A 22,872-nucleotide genomic window follows, 5' to 3' on the forward strand; every position below is an offset into this window, starting at 1 on the left:
CCAAGATAATGAGCTGCTACTCTTACAGAGAGCTAATAAACACTAACTCTAATAAAGCATTTTATTTATTCACAAACAGACCTGATGAACACTTGGCAGCTCTTACAAAACAAATACAAATCTACTTTAGTCTTTAAAGACGAGGAGTTAATACTTTAATAACGATCAATAATCTTATTAATAACACCTTTAAATCATTTTATTAAACTTTATATAAATCAGAGAAACAAGAGTCCAATTTTAAAGACGATACGATTAATAAATCTTCCTCATGGTCAAAGATGATTTTGTGACATTATACTACTGTTTCTTTAAATGCCTGATTTATTATTTATGTATCTACTTATGTTTTTTAAAGCATCTTTTTGCACTGATAAGGGTTTCACTTGAATGTAGTTATAAACTGACAATACAGATATATTCTATATTATTATAGTGAGGGAGAACAGGGTGAAAAAGTGGCGCCTCTAGTGGTTGTTTACTTCCTAAAGTCCTGTCTAATGGGTAAAATATTGCAGAGTACCCTGCTCTGTATTTTAAATCAGTTGCATGGACGCACAGAGAGCATGCAGCTTATCTTTGTAGATTATATTATAGGGATTATAACATTAAAGTAAAATAAAATAAAGCAAATGTTGTTTTTTCACATGGGATACAAATACCAGAATGTTAGGTTTATGTTTTGAAACTTTGCTGGTGTGTAAAGGGACATTCACAAATCAACATTAAACATTAACTTACCTTTTCTATATAAAATGATGTGCATGGCTGATGTAACCACTCGAGCCCTATGGAAATAAAGGGAAGGAAGGGATGCTGACCCTCCTGCTGGAAGAAAAAAAAGAACATTTGTAATTAAAGAAAATCCCCGGCATCCATTATAAGTCAGATTAATAAAACAGCCTTTGGTTCTGGAGACTACTTACTGGGGGGGGTAGTTGTTACTGAGGCAGTCCCTGTGGAAAAGGAGGATCCACAGGGACTGCCGGCAGCAGCAGCAGCACGGGGAACAGAAAGGGATAATAATGTCACACTGGCGACTAACACTGACAGTTGAAGCTTTGGCTGACCTGCCTGCTTCACATGGGGACCATATTTTATTTCTACAAACTACTAAATATATAACTATAATAATAACTATAATACAATATAATTAAAATATATGTTACTGAGGTGTGGAAATGCAGATGGTTAAAAATGGCTGCAGGTAGTCAGAAAGCCAAAGAAATGTCAAGTAAGGTTTCACAGACTGATTCAAATGTAGCTCTAAATTTAGCTAACGTTTGAGGCTGACCTGAATTTACTAAATGCAACACATTGAGTGTGTTTCACTTACGTGTCTCTAAAAAGGTGACGGTGCCAGGCAGGTGTTTGGTGCAGGGGTTCACAAACTTTTCAGCCAGTGACTAACGAATGATGCACCGACATGTGGCTGTTTCCTGTGCTGTTAGGAATTAACTGATGCTACTGATGCTTTTGTTATCGGCAATTAAACCCTAACTCTAGCCTTAAAAACATGTGGTTTATTTCAAATTTAATTACCTTTTTCCTCAATATATTTACAATAATGCATAAAATATTAAATGTTAAATTATTCAAAGGAAAATCAAAAATCTGGGGACCCCCATTAGTGTCTTGAGACCCCTACTTTAGGAACCCCTTGTTTAGTGTAATGATTTAAAGACTACCTCATGTACATTGCTTCTTTCTTGTTCACTTTTGTTCTATTTTATGTTTATATGTTTATATTTACATGTTTACATGTTTACATGTGTATGTGTTTCTGTTGGCGCCTCTTGTCCGGGTAATGTTTGTAAATGAGAACTGGTTCTCAAACATTTTTTACCTGGTAAAATAAATAAAATAAAATAAACAATATAGTCAATAAAAGTGTTTTTTTCCCTCCAAAACACAAGTGAAACTATATTGCGGCAAAAAATAACAATACATGTTATAATTTTGAATGTACCCTTTAAAAAAATCTCCTTAGAATGTTGTATAATTTCACTTTTATGATTTTTTTTAACCCTACACCTGCTCTTTAATACTTGAGGCATTGTTTTCTACCTTTACTTAATGTAGAAATTAAATGTCTCCAGCTTATAAAATCCTCAAAAATAACTAACTTATATATATACTATGTATATACCTGCATGTGTGTGTATATATATGTATAAATATGTGTATATGTGTATATATATATATATATATATATATATATATATATGTATGTGTATATATGTGTATATGTAGATAGACTTTTCTTTTCTACTTGGTTATTTTTTTCTTTTTTTTCCTTTATTTGATGAAGTCTTCTTTTTAACTATATCATGAAGTTTATGGGCGGCTTATCCCTTTATAAAATGGTATGCTTAATTTATTTTAAAAGGGTACACATGAAATATGAAATTTGCAGTTGTATGAACACATTATCTCTTTTGGCCTATGTTTTTTTTTTTTTTTCTTCTTCTACCTTATTTATGTGTGAAGAGATGTAGGGGGTGGGGGTTAAAGGGAAGTAAAAAGGGTTTGTTTTGTTTTGCACTCAAAAAGAAAACAATGAAAATAATATTGAAAAAAAAATAAAATAAAATAACTCCCCTCAGAGATTGTTTTTTTACAGCATGCCTAATGCGAGTCCTGGAAAGGCAAAGGGATAAATTCACTTGTATGTGTGATTTTAAAATTCTTTTGATTGATGCATTTGGATTAGCCCACAATAAGCGGATGCAGAAAAAACTGAGGCAGCCATATGCAAAACCATAATCCATATGTGTTGTGTGTAATATCACAGTGTAGTAAGCTGCTTTGGATGGCAGCCTCCCTCCACCACATGCTGCCTTGTGTTCATATAGGCACTGTTGTATTAACAGGGACTAAATATCAGTTTATTTTACACTATAGACTCCATTTTGTTCTGTTTCGCCTGCTGTCTTCTTCTTGCTCCACAGTGGCGGGAAAAAAAAAGGTCTGTTCTCTCTCCCGCTTCCCGCCTTTAGGTGGCGCTCAGAGCGCGGGAACGGCTGCTTCGCGCCTCTCTGAGGCAGGACGGAGGGAGAGAGAGGAGGAGGATGGAGAGAGAGGAGGAGGATGGAGAGGGAGAGAGAGGGGAGGAGGAGGGAGAGATGGAAGGAGGTAGGAGCATCGTATTTACTGTATATATGTAGAAAGAGAGAGAGAGAGAGATTAATCAGTCCATGTTTTGACCGTTAGCTTCTCTTTAGCTCTGATTCCGTGATGGAGACTTCGACCTGTGACTTCAGGCTCACTCTGTCACATACAGTCTCTATTTAAACCATTAAAACAAAGACTAAAGGAACAAAACCTGCTGCAGGGTTTCAAAATGGAAGGTTTTAGAAGTTACTGTTTCTTCTTTTGATAAACAATAAAAGAGAAGATGTTGGGAAACCCACCAAGAGTTAGGTGTTGGGGTGGATGCTCGCTCCTCCCTCCCTCCCCCTGGTGTAGTGAATAGAGAGAGTGTATAGGGGAGGGAGGGAGGGAGGGAGGGAGAGTGTATAGAGAGAGAGAGAGAGAGAGAGAGAGTGAGAGAGAGAGAGAGAGAGAGAGAGAGAGAGAGAGAGAGAGAGAGAAGCAGGAGCGCAGTCGTTTGGAATCACTCCACTGTCTCCTCACACACAGTCCAGCAGCCGCGCGACCTGCTCCGTGCTGGACCTGGACCGGGAGGCGGACTGAGTTTGAACCGGCAGACCGGTGACTGCGCGTCGGGGTGGAAACTAACCGGACCACCGCTGTTGGCAACTCCCGGACTTACCGGACCTGGTCTTTCTCCCTTTGGTGATTTTTTAACCCTTTTTATTTTTCCTCCCTCACCAAACGTGCCATCAGCGGAGGATGCTCTTCCTGCTCCCGGTGGTTACCCCCCCTTCACGGAGTAGCAGTGAGCACTGAGTGACCCCCCCTCTCCACCACCACCACCCCACCCAGACCCCCAGTCCGGACGGGTCTCCCCCCCGGCTGGGCTCCATCCACCGTTCCCCCGGAGAGAGGCAGGAGCTCCGGGTTGACGCGCGGCGCTGGTCACGACAGTCAAAACTGGACAGACTCTGAAGGAGGGATCGGAGGAATAATTACCCCTGCCTGTCCGACTGGATTGTTTGATTTGTTCTGAGGTCTCTGTTCCCTGCGTGGATTGCTAATTTCAGGTTTTTCTCCCGGAGGTTTGGGTACCGAGGAGGAGCGGAGCCTGTAGCCGGGCTGGAGCGCTCTGAGCTGGGGGACCGCGCGGCTCACACCCGCTCCAGGTAGGAAGTTCTCTCCACAGAGCAGCATCTGATTCCTAGACCTTTACATAACCAGGTCCCTGAGACAGATTCTCATTCATCCTCTCATGCAGGACTCTCTTTACGCACGGAGTATAATCACTTTACTGTCATTTCCGCCCTGATGAGGACCTGATCCTTCTTAAATCTCCATGTAGGATGAATCTCACATCGAACAGCTGTTTGTAAAAACACTTGTTGGCTAAAGAACCCCGTCTGGATGCTCATATTCAGAGCCTGGTCTCCTCCGATTCAGAGCCTGGTCTCCTGATATTCAGAGCCTGGTCTCCTTCGATTCAGAGCCTGGTCTCCTCATATTCAGAGCCTGGTCTCCCCTGATTCAGAGCCTGGTCTCCTCATATTCAGAGCCTGGTCTCCTCAAATTCAGAGCCTGGTCTCCTCTTATTCAGAGCCTGGTCTCCTCATATTCAGAGCCTGGTCTCCTCATATTCAGAGCCTGGTCTCCTCTTATTCAGAGCCTGGTCTCCTCTTATTCAGAGCCTGGTCTCCTCATATTCAGAGCCTGGTCTCCTCATATTCAGAGCCTGGTCTCCTCTTATTCAGAGCCTGGTCTCCTCATATTCAGAGCCTGGTCTCCTCATATTCAGAGCCTGGTCTCCTCTGATGGGTCTTTTACCTGTCTTACACTACAGTGGTATTGATCCGTATCGACCCCCCCCCCCCTCCTCAGCATTACCTCCATGTCTGTCAGTAATAAAATGCAGCTTCCTTTGGGTCACTCCGGCTGCCTTAACCTCTCTGAAACTGCAAAATCATTTCATCATAATGCGTTTCAGGAAGAAAGTACAGTACGGAGTGCATGTGCACAGTTCCCCACAGTGCACCATCACAGCAGGGTTTCATTATTCCTCCATCAAAGAGTTCTGCAGGGACTCTCCGGGATAGAGGAGGAATAAAATGGCAGTAAAAAAAAGCTCGTCATTACAATCAGAGGTTTGTCTTCCTGCTGTAATATTAGAGCTAATCTACCTTCAGGGGCTCCTGGGGCTGCTTAAAGCAACAACACAACAGTCCATTCATCCTCGGCTGCTCATAAACCAGTCACACAGGCGAGGAGGCAAACATATCTCTCCATATCTGCTCCCCTGTAAACCCTCAGCAGCACCTGAGGCCTCTCAGGCACCTGTAGCACCAAATTAAACACCCCCCCCACCCCCCACCCCCTACCCCCCACCCTGCAGGGACGATTAGTTTACTGTTTTTCTGTTAACAAGAATCCAAATACAGGCCGTGGAGTTTCATTGTGAGGCAGGTGTTGATGAGTATCTAACACCAGTGTCACCACTGGGGAATCCAGTCCGTCCAGTCCCTCCAGTCCTCCTCCTGTGGTGGAGCAAGAGAGGGATGGGCGTTTGAGCTACATGTTAGAGAGAGAGAGGGAGAGGGAGAGAGGGGTGGGGGAGTCGGGTATTTACATGCAAACTGCATCAGCCGTTCCCTGACAGAGAGTGAGCTGTAGTAGTAAACGCCATCGCCACCACCGCTGCTGCTTCCCCCTTAAGGTTTCTTAAATCCCAAGCGCTCTTCTGTAACAGACATGTTCCTGCTACCTCTACATGACCTTTGACCCCCTTCCTTAATTTCCACCTGTCACGTCACCCCTCCAAGACACTATAAAAACGCCACAGCCTGAGCGGAGACGTTGTGCAGAACAGCTGAAGCGGGTCTGTGTAGTTCCTGGAGCATCATGCACCTTCTGTGTTGCTGGTTTGGTTCCCTTGCACCCAGAGCTAGTTTAAATAAAACGTAGGTTTGTCGTTGCGGCTTTAAATTGCAGCTTTCGCCTCATGGTGTTGTCGGACAACGTGTCCTACGAGGACGGAAAGCAGGCTCATTTAAAGCCTCTGTGGTTTCTGGTCACACTGGAGGCTTTCACCTTTGTGCTGTATCTAATTTCCAGCACTGTAAAGGTTTATTTTGAGGTTCCCTCTGCAGCAGAATTGGATGATGTGACATGGAGATAATCTCTCTGAGGTTTGCGGTCCACTTTGGACGGCGAACCCCGGTGTTACCCGAGCTCCTGAAGGTGGATACCAAAGCTTCAGGAAACCTCCTCTGTAATTTGGAAGGTGCGTTTGCCAATCCAGCCCCAGTTAAAATGATAACCACCCGGTCATCCACGGCTCTGCGGGAGGGTGAGGAGGATTGGGTGGGAGGTAGAGGGATTAGTCAGGGGATGGAATAATAAAAAAAAAGGCAGATGAAGAACGGGGAAGCGGGGTCCGTTCTGCACATTCCTGCGTAAAAATTTGGAGATCTGAGCGCGCCGTGTCGTCAATGCCCGTCATTAAACCGGGGAGCTGTGAGAGTGGGAATGGGTTTGGTGTGTGAAATGGAAACCTCACACACACATTCACACCCCCACACTGCAGGAAAAAAAAGAGCCGTCCACGCTTCCCCGGTTAAAGAGTTTTCACGGCAGGGTTTTTAATTCATGCGAGACGACGGCGGGCGAGCAAGCGGACAGGAATGAGGAACCAAAACCTCACGTAGGGAACAGGTGCTTTGTTTGAAAGGCGGGTTAGTCCACTTTTGACTTCTTTTGTGGTCACATCAAAAACATGTACAGCTTATGGCCTTTGTTGCACACTCACCACATCTAAACCCCGTCAAAGTCCTCACCTATTCATCGTGTACAGGTGAACTGAACACCTGATTAAACAGCTTTCTATTAGGTGAAACCACAAAAAGATATTCCTATACATCCGCTCCAATGAAAGCAGCGTATTGAATTGTACGCAGAGGATGCAACATAATGCTGCTGGAGGTTTTTTAGAAGAAAGAGGTTTAACTGACTGTTTCTTTTTCTATAAATGCAACAAAAAAAAGCACAAAATTCCACAGAACCGGCACAGATCTAACGATCCGATCAACAGAAGCTGCAGTGACAGCAATTATCTGAAATCATTACCCCGGGCGTTCCTTGTCTTTTGCTATTTTTGATTAAAAACAAAAGAAAGATGGTTTACAAAGGTCACTAAAACCATTAGAAAGCATCCTGAGGGAATCACAAACACCCACACCGTCATGTAAATGTGTAAAGAGACCCTCCACGGCCGGACAGATGACAGACGCAGGGTTCCTGCCGTAAACGGGACTAAAAGCACTTTTATTGAGCCGACGTTATATTGCCGTATTGATCCTTTTCTTTCCAGTCGATTGAAACGAGGCCCACAGGCTGTTAGACGGTTTTTGGAGCTCGCTGCCGGCTCGCACCAGGTGTCACTTCACACCGTCATGCACAACATCTCTGCATATTTACAGTACATGATGTACAAGCAGCTGTAATACCAATAATGACAGAATGAACGATGGAAACCAAAGCAAGGCCACATCATGTATTCTCTTTCCTCTCACTTTGTTTATTTTGTATGTTTTATTATTAAAGTGGCACTTAAAGGTGTCCAATGACAAATAAAAAACCTCCGCAGGCTGACTTCAGATTAATATTCACATTATGCTTGCACGAAAATTGCGCCGCATAAATGCCATGTTTGTTCTAAAAGGTGTTTACTGTGTGGCGTATGATTTCCTCTACATTATCCAGGTATCGTTTAACATTTACACATGAGGATCAGTAAGTTATCAGTTATCAGAGCACGCTCCTTCAGCTGTCAAACAGTCTTCATTTAGGTCGTGATGCAGATTATTTCACAGCATGCATGAAATCAAACAGAAGTGTCCGAGCGTTTCTCTTCTTATTTTCAACACAGTAATCAAACTGTTAAAAACACAACAGTGCACCCTTTTGTTCTCCTGACTCAGAGAGGAGTAGTTTGGATATCGCTCAGCTCTGTCGAGGTGTCATCTCCACCAGCTGACGCTCCGTGACTGACTTGCTAAAACGTGACTTGTGATATTAAAGAATGAGGTCATGTACCACCGTCGGCGCCACAATGAAAGTATTCCTCGTTCCCACGTTCCTTTTTTTCCCCTCCACACATTCTTTAGCTTCCTGTTGGGGGACCTGGAAAGTTTGGGAACCCCTGTCTTAGTTCAAACAGAGACCAGAGACCCCCCGCTGTGTCTTAAGGTGGTTAGCATTTTTCAAACAAGCCAAAAAAAAAACCCCTTACAATTTAAAAGTGATTTAAAAAAAATACTTAAAGCAGAATACAAGCAATATTAATTAATTTAGCCAGTCTGCAGAAAATTAGCCGAACTGTTGCACGTATCGTCGTGTTTCCTGTGAATTAAAATGCTAACGTTTATCGTTAACGCCTCAGTGGCTTCAAAGAGAGTCAAAAGTTGATGCCTACTTTCTTATTTGTGTAGTTTTCACAGTTAAACTGCGGTTTGGGATATATTTTTACAATAATGGATGGAACATACATTTACAAACAATCAAACATGTCCAATTTATTTTAGAACAAAATTGGGACTATCATTTTCATGAATTATGCCAACATTTCGTCAAACTCTAAATATTTAATCTTTAACTGTTTACTCAATTTTTATTACGAATTTTTGGGTTTCAGTTTCGTGTTTCAGATTTTACACTTACTGGAGTATCGTCGTAATTTGGACCACACAATTAATCCCAATTTTACAGCTACAGTGATACGAGAGTTAGCATGTTTACTTGTTGCATGGATGCCTGGGCGTGTTAGCTAGCTTTATGTTAGCCACAGATTTTTTTAGCGGTGCAAACAGCTGATTGTTTTTGATTTATTTGACATGAAGAGTGGTAACCTTGTCGCTCATGGCATAGTTTCCTCATACCGAGCAGGCCTAATCACACCATCATCACATCAAATGTTACACCCATGATTGAACACTTTATAAAATTAACACCAAGTTATTCACAATGAAAACACCTCCTGCAATTGAGGTAACAATGAATAAAGCTTGTTCTGAATGCACCCTAAGTCGAGGTGGTATCTCTATTCTTATCTCGGTGAGTGAATCAGCACTAACGCCTTCATTTCAGAGGATAGGACAGTGTGGAAAAGGGCCGCCGCCTGGACTATAGCCTCTGTTTATGGGGCGTGCTGAACTTAAGTGGCGTTTGTGTGAAGCGGCACATTTTGAGAATCATTGCACATGATGACAGCGTCTGATGTGCTTTCATGTTTTGGCAAACGGCAAGAGAGAGTAGGGAGTTTAGGCCATCTCTGTTGGTAGTTACGTGCCGCTGTAATTACAGGGATCCTCGTCAGAAATAAGTTGAATTTAAATGTAAAAAAAGAAAGATAAATGTCGGTTTATAGTTTCTAAACACTTTTGAATATTATAATATATCGGCTGCAAACATCCAGCTGGGTTTGATCGGTTCTGTGGCTCCCTGGTGATAGTGGTGATTTGGCCCTCTAACAGAAACAGTCAGGTGTTATTGTAGATGCATTTTGTTTTCATTTTGTCCCCATGCTCCTGCCGTAGTCCAACATGTGGAACAAATATGTTGTTCTGGATTTAAAAGTGTGTTGTGATGATGCCTGATCTTTACTTCATACCAGCCTGCTGTTCATCTGCCATCCACTCCCGTAATCCCCTTCTGCTGCCGCTGCTGCCAGAGGATCAGTGTGTGTGTGTGTGTGTGTGTGTGTGTGTGTGTGTGTGTGTGGGTGGATCAGAGGTTAGGCAGCACATCCTGCACTAGGTCACAGGTTTGATCCATGAACTAGTCATTCCTGCCCCAGTGCCTCTGAGCAACTCTTTCACAATAACAGGAAGGAGACAAAGCACCGAAACCACAGTTTGAGTCAGCTCAGAGACATGTCAGGTTTCCTGTCTGACAGTAAAATGGTCGGGTTGTCGCTCGGCGTGTTTATGGCCTCCAGCAGAGTCACGTTCTTTCCTCCTTCAGTCCCAGTTACCTGATCGCTCTCTCTGTCACACACAGACTGTTTGTTCAAGGTGTGGACGCTTTCAAAAACTATGACACAACACCTGAACTATGCACAGAGCTCCAGGTGTGTCAAAGGTGTTTCTGATGGCTGGAATATCTGCTGAGTGACACATTCAGAGTTTACTAAATGAGGTCATGTTGCAGTGTGGCTTTTTGTTTGAGACACTTGGAGACACTCCAGTCCCGTTTTTCATTTTATCACTCTTATGAAAACTTTTGAAGATAAGCTTTCAAAACACAACGAGTTCAATCCAACGTATGGGACGATACGTGAGATATGATACGTGAGACACCATGGGTGAAATGGTGAAATGCAACACATGAGATATGATACCTCAGTTTCTATACGATACCTGAGATAAGACACGACACGTTAAATATGATACGATACGTGAGATACGTGACAAACAATTCGTAAAATATGATCCAGGGGATATAATATAATTTGTGAGATATAAAAACGTGAGATACGATGTGATGTGTTAGATATGATAGATACGTGAGACACTATTCGTTTTGTGAGAGATACTTTTCATAAGAAACGATTAGTGAAATGCAATTCTTAAGATACGCTACACAAATCGAATCTGTGATAAGATTCGTGAGAAACCATTCGTGACATACGATTTGAGAGATACGATTTATGCAATACGATACAATTCGTTTGCTACGATTCTTGAGATACATTTCCTGAGAAACTATTTGTGTGATAAGATTCCTGAGATACAATTCGTGAGATAAGATTCTTGAGCTGTGGATCATAATCTTACTTTAGACAGAGAAGCACATAGCAAAGACAACGTTGACTGGCAGATCATAAAATGTGTGTACAGTAACACTAATGTCTCAATGAAGTGTTAAAATGGAATTTGTGTTTCTTTGTTTGTTTGTTTGTTTGTGAGTGTGTGTGTGTGTGTGTGTGTGTGTGTGTGTGTGCGCGCAAGCGAGCGTTTTTACAATGTGATGTTTTAATTGTGACCTGCCAAGGGACTGCAGATGTAAATTAGCTTTAAGCTAACTCTGGAACAATGCATCAGATGGTGACATTTATGTTAAATATTGTACATGGTCCCTTTACAAATAAATCGAATAAAAATAAATTGTCATCTTAAATGACAGTGAGGAATATCCTGTACAAAAACACATTTCAAAAAGAGTCAATCCACACCGATGTATCTAGCAGAAAGTATTTAGTTAACGTAACCTTTACTGTAGATTCTGAAAATTATTATGTTTTCTAATTTGTAAATCAAACTGAATCCTGAGTCATCAAACAAACAAACAAACAAACAAACAGAAACACCTTAAAGGTGTTTATCAGGACTGTCCAGATTGAAATGGCTGGATCGTGTAGTCCAGGTCTGTTCGGTGTTAGAGCCGACATCACCTTCTTTTGTTGCCGTGTTGCAGTGGAACAGCCGAGAGTATGAAGGAGTATTTATATCTGTGGGAAATGGCTGGTTGGTATTTGGAGCTCAAGGTACAGGCAGCAGGTATTTGCTGTCAGACATAGCAGGCTCTGTTTCTTGAATAACTGAAAAGTCTGCAGGTTTCCACTTCTTGTACAGAAAAGGAACAGAAGTCGTGGTTCCAACCCGTGTCCTCGTGCTGATTTAAGTACTACCTTCAAAACTCCTCCAACAACAAATCAGGTACCATGTCTTAAACATAAATTAGACATTGTACTTCAGTCTTTGTGGGGACCCCCTTGATCTTCTTGAATATTTACCCAGAACTGGGTATCAGCACTGAAAAGCATCCCTTCTCTGAATTCCTGTAGTTCATAGTAACCCAAGTGTTCTCTCCAGACGTCAGTAAATGTCAACGAGCCCTAGCACTTAGAAAAGTGAGAAGTCCTGCCCCAAAATAGACTCGTCAGTTGTCTGGAAGTGGCTCAGTTTTACAGCATCCCACCTCCAGCAAACCACTGTCTGCTGTCAAGTTTGTCTAAAGTGTGTGGAAACTAAAAGCAGCAGCACTACTAATTTATTTTAGCATCTCAAACACAAGCACTTAGCCGCTGAGTGGGAGAAGTGGGCGGCGAAGCAAGCTGCACCAGACAGCAGCATAAAAACTACCGCTAAAATGCAGCTAACATATTAGTGGAATCTCATTGATTGAGATTGTACATAAAACTGGATGTTAACAACATCAGAGACTTCATTTAACAGCTATCCTCATACTACACTTTGAAGCAGCCCTGTGAGGAAGTAGGGACCCGGGGAATGTCCCAAATTCTCAAAACGGTCCCCACTTTGCATATTAAAACAAGTCCTCACATGGCTTTAAGTACACACATTTACATGGTCAGGTTAAGAAGTGAGACCTCAACAAAATGTCCCCACTTTTTCAAAAATGTCGTCACTCAGCAAGTTGAAACATGGGAAGCAAGGACCCTAGGAAATGTCCCAACTTCTCAAAGTTGTCCCCACAGAACTCTGACGTAACACTTTGCATGTCAAAATAAATTGGCTATAAGTACATACATTTACATGGCCAGGTAACCTCTAACCCCTAATCCTAACCCTCCACAAAATGTCCCTACTTTGCATATTAAAACAAGTCCTCACATGGCTTTAAGTACACACATTTACCAGGCCAGGTAAAGAAGTGAGACCTCAACAAAATGTCTCCACTTTCCAAAAATGTCGTCACTCAGCAAGTTGAAACATGGGAAGCAAGGACCCTAGGAAATGTCCCAACTTCTCAAAGTTGTCGCCACAGAACTCTGACGTAACACTTTGCATGTCAAAATAAATTGGCTATAAGTACACACATTTTCATGGCCAGGTAAAGAAGTGAGGACTCCACAAAATGTCTCTACTTTTCATATTAAAACAAGTCCTTGCATGCCTATAAACTAACACACATTTACAAGGCCAGGTAACCTCTAACCCCTAACCCTAACCCTCCTCAAAATGTCCCCACTTTCCAAAAATGTCGTCCCTCAGCACGTTGAAACATGGGTCCCGAACAGGCCTTGTGAAGAAGTGGCGTCCCCAGAAAATGTCCACACTTTTCAAGTCCAGAAAATTTGTTGGGGGGGGGGGGGGGTCCCAAAATATGTGTCCTCATTTGGATATAAATACAAGTAAACAATCACACACTAACACAGGTGGTGTCGGGGGGGCAGAACGTCTCTGGCAACAGTTGGCTGCTGCATATGAATAGGGAGGATGTGTGTGTGTGTGTGTGTGTGTGTGTGTGTGTGTGTGTGTGTGTGTTCATGTGCTAATCTGGTTCAAACAATAGTAGTGAATAGAGTCATTAGAGTAATCCCCTTTGGGCGGCTGGGTGGGGGGCGAAGGGGGACCACACACACCATATGAACTCACACACACACAGGACTGTCCGGCGAGCTCACCTCGACCGTGAACATCCTGTCCTTCTGAGATCTGAAACACATCAAAGCATCTTTTGATTTTCTGTGTGTGTGTGTGTGTGTGTGTGTGTGTGTGTTTAATCCAGGCCAGCTCAGGTATGTGCGAACAGGAAGTGCTGGACATTCAGGTTACTGTAGTTTATATAGGGAACACACCTGCACACACACACACACAGATATAAAAAGACACACCTGCGAGGCCAGGCTGAAACTTTCAGAACTGGTTTCCAGGTTTTGCTCGGGGCCATGGTAGCTTCGTGTTTCTAGGTTTCAGAGACCAGTTGTCATATTTTAAGGGTTGGTAACTGGTCTGATGATATTACAGTTTAATTACACACACATCAAGGCAAGGCAAGGCAGCTTTATTTGTATAGCGCATTTCATACACGAGGGCAACTCAATGGAAAACAACTCATGGAAATTAAAAACCAGGGATTAATCATTCTCTCACGAAGCCCAGACCACTTTACTCTGTTTCTGTCACACAAAGTAAATCTCACTAAGAAGAATAAGAGACGCAGTCATTACTGGAAATAAACAGCAGCAGGCTGGAGTGATCATATGAAGTGTTGCTTTATGATTCCATGCTTTACTATTTTCAAAATCAAAAGTTGCCCAAATATAATCAGGCAATATTTCTGTGCAGAGAAAACAGCCTAAATTGGCTAAATGATGAGGGGAGCTGGGACTAATGCTGAAAGAATAAATTAGCAAGACGTCTGATGCCAGCTTCTGGTGCTTTGGACACATTTGGGCTCCGATTGAAGTGAAATATTGAGCTGGAGTGAAGTTTGGTGTATTTGAAGTGTGGAAATAATTATTAATGAGTGCCTGCAGCTTGATCAGATGGTCCCGTTCTCTTAGTTTCAGCTTCTGCTGATCAATAACGCTTTGATATGACAATGAAATGAAAACAGATCTTTGTTTTTAAGATGCTGAGCTGAGAAGCTGCAGTGAAATGTCCGTTTCTTTCTTCAGATCTTCCTGAAATTGGCAGGTTTTAGGCTTTTTATTTTTCATCTTTTAAGCCTTTATTTTAAAGGACAGGATAACGGGAGCTGGAGGAGCAGGGACAAACCGGGACGAACCGTGACGCTGCCTCTGAACATGTTCCACTTGAGCGCTAAACCAAACTGGCTCCTCTAAAATTACATAACTTTGATTTTAATCTGACGCTCATCATTCAAAAAGAAGTTAACATTTCAAACATTTTAAACATTTTGTTTCTTTGATTATTTTATGATTGATACGAGAAAACAGAATTAAAACGATGAAAAAAGGAAAAAAATACCAGAGTAAAATATCTCATTTAAAGCTCCTGTGAGGAGTTTTTGAGTGGTCATGAAATGGACTGAAATTAACATTGCTGCCTCTTTTTGACCTACAAAAGCAAACAAGAATGTTAAAAAAGGTATTGATGATTTCTGTGTTGTTATTTTTAACTCTGAAATCGTTGCGAGGGGGGGGTAGGTGTCAGACGAGATGACTGACAGCACGTCAAAGAAAAATACTTTTATTATGCTTTATATTCTTAATGAGGGAAATAATCGACTGTTCGGTGAAAGCAGGATAGTTACTATTTACACATGTACAGGATAAAATCAGAAAGATCGGGTATCACTTTGTCCACAGGGGGGCGCCAAAGTCTGCACAAACAGGAAGTTCCTCACAGGAGCTTTAAGTGCATAACTTAGCTATTGGAATAATCGAAAACAATAATCTGAAAACATGTCATCATTTCTCAACTGTTGTGTTGATTTTGGCGCCCCCTCTGGACATTGAATCCCTGTGAGTAGTATTTAGTGGTTGAAAAACAATGTTTTCTTTTCAGATGCATAATAAGACATGTAAATCTCCTCCCCTGACACCTACCCGGCGTCAGCGCGTACACATATTAAGAATAGTACTGTAGAAATATCCGGTCTTCTTCCTGATGGTCTACTTTGCCTTTGCCGCTCACGTACAGACTCCAGTGTGACTCCCAGCCTGTTTCACTCCCAGTGAAAACCTCCTCACTGGAGCTTTAACTTATTGTCATGTACGTCCTTCAGAAAGGGAAAGTGAGGGGGCGGGGCTGATGTTAGGTAACTGGTGGCTTGTTTGTTATGGAGATAAGACTCATGCAGCAGGCAGTGTGGATGCACAGTCGACCAGGGAGCACTGAGACCAGCAGGACCCTGGGGATCTGGATTTTTAAAGTTAAAGTGGATTACTAGTCAGGTGTGCAGGTCAGTCGTGTTGTTTTATTGTTTTCTTGTTTACTGTTTCTTTGTCACCTCAGATGTTCGTGGGTGAAGTTGCGTTCGATTGATTAGGACCTCTTTAACAGATCATGTTTAGTATACAAGGATTGTATCGTCATGGGATACAAAGTGTAACCTTTAATTGACAAAGCAATCCAGAAACAGACACTACTAATTCAATATATTGGGCGCACATGGGAATCCCATTTGTTGTTGTTTGTTTGGCGTCCTCTCATGAAACGCACCGTTTTGTACGTTAGCAGCTAGTTGAGTTATTCTGAGCCGTGCAGACTTCTGAGGGGTTTTAATTTGGTGTTATTGATCCTGATGAGTCCTGGATGTCTTTTTATTAACTCAACTTGTGGGAAGATCTCTAAAGCTGATGGTTTCAGTGACTTTGAATGTAAATAGATGAATTCAGCCCTTTGGTAATCTGTTTTATTGACACAGGCTCAGTCAGGAGTCTTTCTGAACCTTGTACATTAATAACAATATTTAAAACATAATAAAGACTGTATCTCATATTCTGTTGAAAAGTAGTCACCATACTCCTGTTTTAGCCTCACATTTTCACAGCTGCTGACCAGATATCCAAACATTACATTACAGCTCCTGTGTGAGTGTTACAGCTCTGGTTTTCATTGATCATATCTGTATAATTTAACCAGATTAGTGGCCTTCAGGCATCAGAGAAACAGAGAAACTAAACCTCACCAAAAGGCATCAAAAAAACCCTTCTGATTCTTAAAAGTAAAACTGCTAAATTCAATTTCTCTGTCGGTTTCAATCACTCCTTCCGTTTGATTTGGAAAGTAGGAGACCTCTGCGGTGATTCAGCTCTTGTTAAAAAGCTTTCAAGTGATTGTGAACCGTTTGGAGACTCGGTGTGTAATGTTCACAGACATTGCTCTTTCACACTGACGCAGCCAAAAAATGAAGTGCAGGGATCCAAGTGACGGAATGTGAGTTGATTCAGGGTTCCTCCACAGATGATTCAAATCCTTGACTTTTAAAGGAGAGAGAGGCTGTAACACTTTTTGTTACGTTTAGTTCGTGTTAAAAAGAAATTTGCCCCGGTTTTTCAGAAGGCCAAAAGCCTTGATGTGGCATTTACGGCTCTAATGTCCTTGCAGCTGCAGCTCTGCCGCTTGTCTTTTTAATGTAATGTAATGTACAGTAGTTAAACTGCGTGAGGCAGGTGGGACATTAACACAGAGACACACTCTGAATTTCAATAGTGGCGCACACAGACACTCAGTGGGGGGCAACAGGGCCATTCGGCTGCTTTGTAATGTACAGACAAGTGCTGTTGTCTGCACACGCCCCGTCTCTCTCTCCCTCTATGTCCTCTATTGTAGGGCTTTGTCTCTCGCCCCGTTTGCAGGAGTCAAACCATCAAACAGTGACCGCTGGGCCCCTTACACATGGAAATGTTACTGTCCTACACTGGCCAGCAGCGCTTTTGTTTCCTAACACACACACACACACAGCCTGCATCCAGCAGCTTGGCTTATTCTGCTTACACACACACACACACACACACACACACACACACACACACACACACGAAAACACAAACATTGAAACTTTTGGTGAGAAAGTTTGAGACTGTGGGAAACAGGACGAGCTGCATGATCTCTTCTAACCCAGCGTGTCCCCGAGGAGACAACACACACATATACACTAACACTCTCACACACACATGGAGACACACACACACACATACACTAACACTCTCACACACACTACATGAGAACAAACATGTCAAACATAGAAAACCAATAAGGCAGCCAGATTCTTTTTGTATTTTTTTGTCATGACTTCCCTGACGTTTGGCCCGAGTCCAGACCTTCTTGTTCCACATGTTAGAGTTAATGTAAAGCCTCATAACTCACGTCACATGTCACTTTACAGCTAACAGCACAGAGTGAAGGAAGTGTGGGGTTTCAGCTGCAGGATGTAACCTTCAGTACACAATGTGAGGAACTCTGAAGGGATTTAACTGAAATTATATGATTCATTTCATTTGACAAGGCTATATTTGAACTTGAACATTTTCAGTGAAGGTGTCTTTTACAGGAAGTATTTGAAGCTCCCTTAAAGAGATTTGGACGGGGTGTGAGATCACTGAAATTAATACTAATGCGTCTGAAAAGCAAACTAGACCATCATCAACACATGATTCATTTCCTGTTATTTTAAAGCCTTTAAAAGCTGTCAGAAAAAGTGAGATATGATGCTGCAGAAAAGATTCAGATAACTTTATTGATCCCAAGAAGGGCAATTCATTTATAGCTTACCATACAACATTTAACACCTACAACACATCCATCATATCTACATGCTACAAGTCACAAGTCAAGCACCGGGTCTGAACATGAGACTAGAGGGTCTGTGGAGGACGGCAATAAGTTCATGTAATAAATAAAATACAACAACGATTAAAAGACAATATAATCTCTTTCATAACAATGTTATTTAAAATGACTAAAAAGACTGAGTTTAAAAGTCTGAGAGCACACAGGATAAGTGTTCCAGTAAGTTTTAGTTGGGACATTTTGGACTTACAAGAGAGGTAAACAAAGAGTTAACATGTACCAGTTTGTCCACAAGGGGCGTCAAAATCCATGATGGAGCTTTAAAACGTTACTTTAAAGAAGTTTGTCCACTTCTGTGGAGAAAACGTCACCAAGTTCAGCTGATTTGGACTTCTTATCATAGGCTTATTTTTTGTTGGCTTGGCGTTGCAGCTATTTTAGATTTTTACAGAACATTAACTGTTGTAGAAAACACTGTGGTAATCAGACATACAGTTTCTTTGATAACATTCTATAGAGAGCAGTCAAAGGTTCTTGCATATATATTAAAAGCTATAAGGACATGATTCATGGAATAATTGTCTGTCACAATGAACCTGAAAGACATTAGATGTGATATAGAAGCTGCATCCCTTACTCTCTGAAGGTTAAACACAAATTGAAGTCAGAACTTCTGGATTGTTAGACTCTTACTTACATAAAGTTTTTGTTTGGCTGTTTAGCTTTAGGTATGTCAAGCTAACGTTTCCACTATTACAAACACAAGCTGTGTAGCTTAGCATTAGCCTCTTACACGTTGCATTTACGCAGCAGTGCCAGAACAAACTTCCACCATCCTTACGTGTTTGTTTTCACACATTGCACCCTGAAAAGGCGCAAACGTGGACGTCTCAGAGTGTGAATTCACATTGATTTACAGCGATGCAGATTGCACTGTCTACCCCCCATTAGGCTGCTGTTACTACCTCTGAGACCTGGATTACCTCTGAGACAGGGTCAGAGGCAGAACCACTGAGTTACACATGCAGACGAGGTGAGAAAGGGGCGTGAATAGAGCCCACTGTTAATGATGAGAGAAATGTAGGTTGGAATCTTTCAGAGATCCTAAAATCTTTAAAAAAATACCCTTAAATGTGAATATTTTTCAGAGTGCATGTCCACAAACTGAGCATAAATGTTAAATTATTCTGGGTTAAAGAAAATAGAGAAACCAGTTTGTTATGGCTCCACACTGAGAGATAAGACAAGGATCAACATATGGAGGATCCAGAATAAGTTAGTGATTATATCTCCTCTCTTTCCTCATGTGATGAATTTCCTGGTTTGCATTGACCTGCAGGCAAAACATGAGGTCACTGTTAAACAAACTCAGCTGTCAAGACAAACAGTGGTGCGAGGTTTCATGTTAATGCAGGAGGAAACACATTTATTATTAACCAATGTGAACTCTAACCTGAAATACCACATCCTTGGTTTTGATGTGAATGTTGAAGAGGCGCTGAAGCAGTGAGAGCGTATCAGAAATACAAACACAACATCCTAATTCATTCAGAAATGAAGTGTTTAAACGCAGCGCTCAGTGTTACATTAGCAGACTGGACGTCAGCCAGGAAACCGTGTTGTTTCGGCTCTGTTTCCACGGTGATGTGTGAAATGCCGCGGGGGGGTCAGGGGTCAGAGGTCGGAGCTATTTGGAGTATTTGGCAGCTCTGGAGGAAAAAATGTGAGAAAAGAAACACACACTTTACACAATGACACACACACGCAGAGGTATTCACATGCACATTCACAGTGGCAAACCCCCCCCCTCCACTTTCAGGGGTAATTAAGTGTGTGTGTCAGTGTGTGTGTGTGTGTGTCAGTGTGTGTGTCACAGCGGGGAGCAGTTTGGTTAAACATTTGTTGCTCTCAGGCGCTCAGTTGTTCAGGTTTTTCTGCTTTTGTGTGTTTCCTATCAAAGTAAACTAAAAATAATAGTGTTCCTTGGCTGTCGGTCGGCTTTGTTGGAAGACAATTTTAACTTTTGAATCAACATCAATTATTAAACGCATCATAAATATTGAAAATAACTAACCCATTCCCTCCATTTATGTCTTTATTGAGTCCCTACACTGATGTCTGAAGCTCTGTTAGGACTCCTCAGTGTGCATGTTTCAAAGTGACTCATGAAATCCTGCAGCAGTGAGAAGTCAACTGGATGTGTGACTCAGAAAAACACGGCCACATTAAAACAAGGGCATGGTTAGCAGCATATGCTAAACGGCCAAAAGTGTATAGACACCAAAAATATTGACGAAGGCATCGCACCCTGTTAGAAATCTGGTTTATTCTTAGGGTGTCGGATGATTAAGCCGACATGTAACTGGGAAACCGACGTCTTCACGGCGGCCTGGCTCGGGTACTTTTGACCATGTAGCATCTGTTAATACTTTGACACATCAATCAGACCTGTAGAGTCAGAAGAGGTTTATTTGTGATGAACTTTTGGAGCTGATGATTTCATTCGACGGCCCAAAAAACAGCCTCAGAGAAACGGTTCAAAACAAAGTACTCCAAAACAGGTTTTACAGATTGTCTGAGCTGGATCATAAAAACAAGAGGGACTGGTTTTACAGCCTGAAGGCAAGTCTGGAAGAAACACTTCTTAAGACCACTTACAGGCTGACAATAGAAAAGCAATAGAATGTTATCAAAGCAATAACTGATGTACAAGCTATAGAGGCAATTAAAGCAGTAGAATGAGATCAAAGCAGTAGAATGGGATCAAAGCAGTAGAAAGAGATCAACGCAGTAGAATGTGAAAGCAGTAGAATGTGAAAGCAGTAGAATGTGAAAGCAGTAGAATGTGAAAGCAGTAGAATGTGAAAGCAGTAGAATGTGAAAGCAGTAGAATGTGAAAGCAGTAGAATGCGATCAAAGCAGTAGAATGCGATCAAAGCAATAGAATGCAATCAAAACTATAGAATGAGATCAAAGCAGTAGAATGTAAAAGCAGTAGGATGAGATCAATGCAGTAGAATTTTATCAAAGCAGTAGAATGAGATCAAAGCAGTAGAATGCGATCAAAGCAATAAAATGAGATCAAAGCAGTAGAATGAGATCATAACAGTGGAATGAGATCAAAGCAATAGAATGCGATCAAAGCATTAGAATGAGATCAATGCAGTAGAATGAGATCAAAGCAGTAGAATGAGATCAAATTAATAGAATGAGATCAAAGCAGTAGAATGCGATCAAAGCAGTAGAATGAGATCAAAGCAGTAGAATGAGATCAAAGTAATAGAATGAGATCAAAGCAATGGAATGAGATCAAAGTAATAGAACAAGATCAAAGCAGTAGAATGTGATCAAAGTAGTAGAATGTTAAAGCAGTAGAATGAGATCAAAACAGTAGAATGAGATCAAAGTAATAGAATGAGATCAAAGCAGTAGAATGTGATCGAAGCATTAGAATGAGATCAAAGCATTAGAATGAGATCAAAGCATTAGAATGAGTGATACAGATGATCTGAAAAGCAGTAGAATGAGATCAAAGTAATAGAATGAGATCAAAGCAGTAGAATGTGATCGAAGCATTAGAATGAGATCAAAGCATTAGAATGAGATCAAAGCATTAGAATGAGTGATACAGATGATCTGAAAAGCAGTAGAATGAGATCAAAGTAATAGAATGAGATCAAAGCAATAGAATGAGATCAAAGTAATAGAATTAGATCAAAGCAGTAGAATGTGATCGAAGCATTAGAATGAGATCAAAGCAGTAGAATGTGGTAAATGGAGGGTTACAGTCGATCTGAAAAGCAGTAGGACGATGATTAAAGCGGTAACTCTCCACGCCAACAGGCGGCAGTGACCTGTTGTTGTTATTCAGAAAGGGAAGCCAGGAGACCGCAGGTATACAAACGACTGTTGTGCTTAAACAAGAATTGTCAGTGAATTCCCCAGCACTCTGGTTTCCCACTCAGACAGTGAAATAGAGCCACTTATCCTAAATATACCTGATGAAAGTGCACTTACTGCTCCTGTGTGGTTTTCTCCTGGTGGTGTGCTTTAGGGTGAAGAAGAAGAGACCATTTTTATTTTCTCACTTTGGTTTCTCTTGGTTGGTTTGGTTTCTAACTGAACACCCTTCGGAGTGTTTGTTTCACATTGATGGACTCTGCTGAAATTCAACATATGCAGTCGGGGACAAAAAACAGGGTTAGGGACTCTAACGGGGGCAGATGGCTGACCGTTTGTCTCGTGTTGCAGGGCCCTAAAACTGAGCACAGGAGGTGAAACAGGCCTCAGGATTCAGTGTTTGACAGAAGCTTCCTTCAGATGTGGATAGGAGAGGTTTATAGAAGTCTTGGATCTATTATATTAAGTGTAGTGTAGCTTTCTGTTACCTTTCCACACGTGTTTCTATCTGCTGTACAGACTCTACAGAGTAGGTAGAGCGATGTGCAGAGGGTCACTTGAAATGAATTTATCTTTATAAAGACTTTCTGGTGTTTGTTTTCTCAGCCTCAGAAGCTGCTGTTAGGTTCAAACTGTTGATTTATTTCATGTCACTAAATGAAAGTGTGTACAAGGTCTGCCGTCTTTTCTCTGACTCTGTTTGAGACTAGACAGGCTCTGAAAACACAAACCTCTACTCCCACAAACACACAGACAAACAAGGACGTATTTACAGGTCAGGACAACTCAACAAACTCTGTGCATCAGTTTTAGAGCAGTCAGATGAGGAGGAGGAGGAGAGCATCAAGACTTCCTGCTTCCTGCTCTGCATGCTGTC

General features: G+C 41.7%; 1 protein-coding gene across 1 annotated transcript in view; it reads left to right on the top strand.

Annotated features, from left to right (window-relative positions):
* The first annotated feature begins 3,568 nt into the window (after positions 1 to 3,568).
* LOC117809047 (protocadherin-1-like) overlaps positions 3,569 to 22,872 on the top strand; it is a 37,716-nt gene continuing 18,412 nt past the window's right edge. The window contains exon 1 of the mRNA XM_034678728.1: positions 3,569 to 4,265. The gene's annotated coding sequence lies outside the window, so the exon portion shown is untranslated. The remainder of the gene's footprint in view (positions 4,266 to 22,872) is intronic.

Source organism: Notolabrus celidotus, unplaced genomic scaffold (genome assembly GCF_009762535.1).
Source record: "Notolabrus celidotus isolate fNotCel1 unplaced genomic scaffold, fNotCel1.pri scaffold_213_arrow_ctg1, whole genome shotgun sequence".
Classification (NCBI taxonomy): Eukaryota; Metazoa; Chordata; class Actinopteri; order Labriformes; family Labridae; genus Notolabrus; species Notolabrus celidotus.